The following is a 4,861-nucleotide window of genomic DNA, read 5'->3' as shown; positions in this document are numbered from 1 at the left end:
TAATTGTTTTAGACATGTGGAGTATAGAAAAATAACGAACTGGAAAAAAAATGGAATTGCATATCGATATCGAATACCTTTTTACCCGACTGCGAAAGAAGGAGGGTTAGGTTTTTGTATGCATGTCTATTTCTTTGGCACAAAGCCCAAACCGCTGGACGGATTAAAAGGTGTTGTTGTAATTATCAGATTTGTAGCAGTGACATAGGATAGGTACATCAATTGGGCTTTTGTTTTAATTTTAATAATATTGTTATTTATTTAATTGAAATAGAAACAAAATTATACCCTTATTATTTGTTAAAACTATTTTCTCTAACGAGATGGACCTTACATTATTTGGTATTTTACTCGAGTAATATTTTATGAGTCTTGGACGAGGGTCTGGGAATGTTTCCTATCAAATATGCAGCAATGGACGACTGTATTAAACTTTAATGGAGCCATTTATCGAAAATCCGACTTTGCTATTAAAAGTTTAAATTACTCTATTGGCTATGGTAAGAGGCTCTGATTTTTGTTGGCGTGAATTAAGCGAAATTATACATTGAGGTATACCTACTGTGCAAATGCATTTGAAAATCTTTAAATTGGTAAGGTCAAATTTCGACAATTATAATATGTAATTGTTAACCAATTCTCATAGCTCACAATATATGTAATACGAAGCTTTTACAAAAGCTTCCTTCGTGTCAGCAGTAGGCTATATCTCAAGCGCGGATCCAGGGGGGGGGTCACGGGGTCATGACCCCCCCCTGGGCTAGGTCCACGACCTAAGTGGACCACTAATTTAATATTAACTTTTTTAAATTAACAAATTAATACTGTTCAATATGATGTTTTTATTGAATTTTGAGACATAAAAGTAATATAGAACAATGAAATCAATTACAAACGGTAACGGAAGAGAATATAACAAAAATTATAGAAAAAGTTTATTAGAGTCGACCTGTGGTCGTAATTTAAGGAAAAATAACAGGTTTTTCGATTTAAAAAAAAACTATAACTGCGGAATAAAGTGTAATGGTAAAGTTGTATGTAATTAATTTTTTTTTCTACAACTTTGGCTGTTACACTTTTCACACAAAACCTCAAATATCGAAATATCCCGTTCGTGGATAAGACATAAAATAGCAATTTTTTTTTAAATGAACAATAGAAAATACAGTCAAATTACAACAAAAAATCGGCCAAGTGCGCGTCGGACTCGCGCACCGAGGACTCCGAGCAAACATATTTTTTCATTATGTTGCAGTTGTATCTTACAATTTTGTATAAAGGATTTTTTTCTTTATCTGTGCTTGTAAGTGCTTAAGTCGTTGCTTTTAACCAAATTTCAAGACTGTGTTCACGGGAAGTACCTTGTAGGTTTTGATTGATGATTACCTTGCAAGTAGTTGCGAATTACAGAAAATGCGGCTCTAATTGCTTTTTCTTCAGATTGCGTTGACATAGAATTTGAATTAAATAACAGATTTAAGTTATTATAGACCTGAGTTCTGATGTGAATATCAATTAAATACATGAAGACGTTCATGAGTAAAGGGATTGTAAGTTTAAAATTATTAAAATTTAATTTAATTAAATAATTAGGGTTTTCGCAGTTATTACTTTTTACTCAATTTCAAGACTGTGTTTACGGGACAGGGTGCTCCCTGCAGGTATTGATTCCCTTGCTAATGTCGAAATCCTACGGTCTACGGTCCCTTGATGCTGTGAAAAATTCAAACGTTTTAGCCAACGCAATCAAAAGATGCAGCTGTAATTGCTGAAACTTTTCAACACTCCCTAAGAAATCAAAACCTACAGGGTAGTTCCCGAGTACACAAAGTCATGAAATTTAGTACAATCAAACGTCTTATAACGCAGACTAGCTTACCGCCCGCGGCTTCGCCCGCTTTCTCTAAAACCTTATAAATAATATACTATTCCTCTTGAATCACTCTATCTTTAAAAAAACTGCATCGAAATTCGTTGCGTAGTTTTAAAGATTTAATCATACATAGGGACATAGGCACAGAGACAACGACTTTGTTTACTAATTGCGAAAAGCATGAATTTTTCCTTAGATTATAATACAAAAAAATATTAAAAAAAAATTTTAACATACAACCCTGTTACTCATGAACGCTGACATGTATTAACTTGATATTCATACCAAAAACTCAAGTCTATAATACCTTTACGCTATAATAAAATCAAACTTATATGTCAACGAATCAGAAGATACAGCCGTAAATGCCGAAAAATTTCGCAAATTTCGACATTCGCAAGGGAATCAAAACTCAAAACCTACAGGGTACTTTCCGTAAACTCAGAATCTTGAAATTCGGTACAAAGCAACATCTTATAGTACAGATACAGGAATAATTGCAAAAAATATATTATATTTTTCAAGTTTGTCTGCCTATCAAGACCCTTTTTCTCAGGAACGCGTGGAGGTATCAATCTGAAATTCATACCGAATACTCAAATCTACGGTTCCTTATAGCTGTGAAAAAATCAAACTTATAAACCAACGCAATCAAAAGATACAGCCGTTTATGCCGTAAATTATCGCAAATTTCGACAATATTTCAAGGGAATCAAAATCTATAGGTATTGTACTACTTCCTGTGAACACACAGTTCTGAAATTTGGTTAAAAGCAATGTCAGCACAGATGGAGGAAAAATTGCTAAAACATAAATTTCATGCTTATCAACATTCGCAAGTGTTGCCAGGAATCAAAACCTACAGGGTACTTCCCCTGAACACAGAATCTTGATATTTAATTTTTATTTAATAGAAACTTACGTCTTATAGCACAGATAAAGGAAAAATTGCAAAAAGCATAAATTTAATATTAAAACATATAAAAATGTTTGTACGGAATCGTACTCTTGGTTCGCCAATCCGACTCGCACTTGACCAATTTTTTTTAAATCTATGTATCAATTAAAATTACCAAAATATAGCTTTTAAAAATTGACCACGTCTATGTGACCCCCCCCAGGCACTAAAGCTGGATCCGCCCTTGCTATATCTTGCTCTATCTTACTAAAAAACTCAAAGAATTCATCATTTTTGAACATATATTGCTGCTTTTGACAAAATAAACATATTACCAACCCTCGACACACTTTACGTTATGAAAATTCAATGTAATTAACCATTAACCTTATTAAAACAATACTGAAACATGAATGAATGAACATTGAACAATGAACATACGTGCGGTGCGGCAACGTCGCGCGATACGTCTCAAGTACCTCCTCTTTTATATTTTCCTTTCAAACGATGTTTTAATTGAAATAAAGGCTGGATCATAATTGGTATGCTTACAAATGATATTTGAACTCTCGAAGTCTAACAATTGCTCCTTTAGAAGCCATATTTAATTACACAATGGGAATTTATTCGTATTTAATTATTTTATATTGTTTGATGTTCGTTACTCGATCTGTTTTATTGGACCTGATATAATATTTATTTGTAGAATCAATTCACTTTGCTAAACTTTTAACACATTTTCTTTCATCATTTTGTCCTGTGATTTGAAAGAAAAAAGGTTTTCAGTAATAAAAGAAATAAGATCAACACTTTTGAATCAAAGTTACACACTTTTCATTTAGTTACTTGGAACTTTTAAAATAATTTCTCAATTTTATTGGTGTTATTCTTTAAGTATAAGACCGTTATTATAAGTATAATAAAGGATCAACAGGAAATATTCAGCAGGGAAAACGAAAGTTGCAAAAAGTTAGCAATCGTAGTTCGAAGAATTATTAAAAAAGTTCGACCCCAAAACTTTGTTAATTACTGGCGATAATATTTTGCGAGTTACAAAACCTTTCGATTGTATTTCTTATTCGAATCTTTATGTTAATAAAATAAACATCATAATATTGTATTTTTTATCGTACAATATAATTTTATTTTAATTTATCTACAAAATTTCATCGCCGATCTTTCAAGTTTCAACAACGTACCTATCTACTAGTCGGGGAAGTAAAACATCGTGGAGAAACTGGCATGCCGAATAATTTTTGAAGAGAAAGCGGCGCGAGCACTTTTTCTGTAATGGGTATAAAATTTTAGAGCGAGCGCGCACGAGCAACTTTGTCTCCGCAACTATTTTGTCTCCGCAACTATTTTGTCTCTCCCACCTATGGGCTAGTATGAAAGTGCGCGCACGTAGCGACGCAACTCCCCATACAAATTGATGGGAGAGACAATATAGTTGCGGAGACAAAGTTGCTCGTGCGCGCTCGCTCTAAAACTCGCGTCAGGACACGTGACCTGATCGAAAAAGTGTAAGACGGATACCATTCCAAAATATCAAACATGCTCAACGTTAATAATCAAGTTTTCACTTCTGCCGGAGTGCAACCCGTCTTTTTTTATTTATTTTCGTATCAAAAATGGTATGTATATCTACATTATAATATAATTAAATCCATTGCTTACAATTTTTTCTTTACAGCCACTTAGATCGTCCTCCTCCACCAAGATTTTATTTAATCTCTACATTTGTCTCTCTTGTAAAAATATTCCATAAATAATAAAACGTTTATTTCATTTTTTCTCGTTTCAAGGCAGTTTACTAAACATGACTCATGAAATAACTAGGTGAATGAATTTTAAATAAGCTTAGTAGTTTTTCAGTTAAGCCATCAGTATGTGGTGTTTGTACCCATGAATCTTGTATTCTATCATTATTATTATATTCATATTATTGAATATTCTGTGTAAAGATGAGCCGAAATTACCAAACGTCTATTTTTTTACACCTTAATAAATCATAAGTTGATTCTTGAAACGTTTTTAATCAATCACGCGAAAACGGAGAAAAGAGCAAGAAATTTGGTTAAATAATTTAT

The sequence above is a fragment of the Colias philodice genome, chromosome 8 (genome assembly GCF_061535455.1).
Source record: "Colias philodice isolate Cphi_HAF_F1 chromosome 8, ilColPhil1 Martin Lab GWU primary, whole genome shotgun sequence".
NCBI lineage: Eukaryota > Metazoa > Arthropoda > Insecta > Lepidoptera > Pieridae > Colias > Colias philodice.
This window is presented reverse-complemented; position numbering follows the sequence as displayed.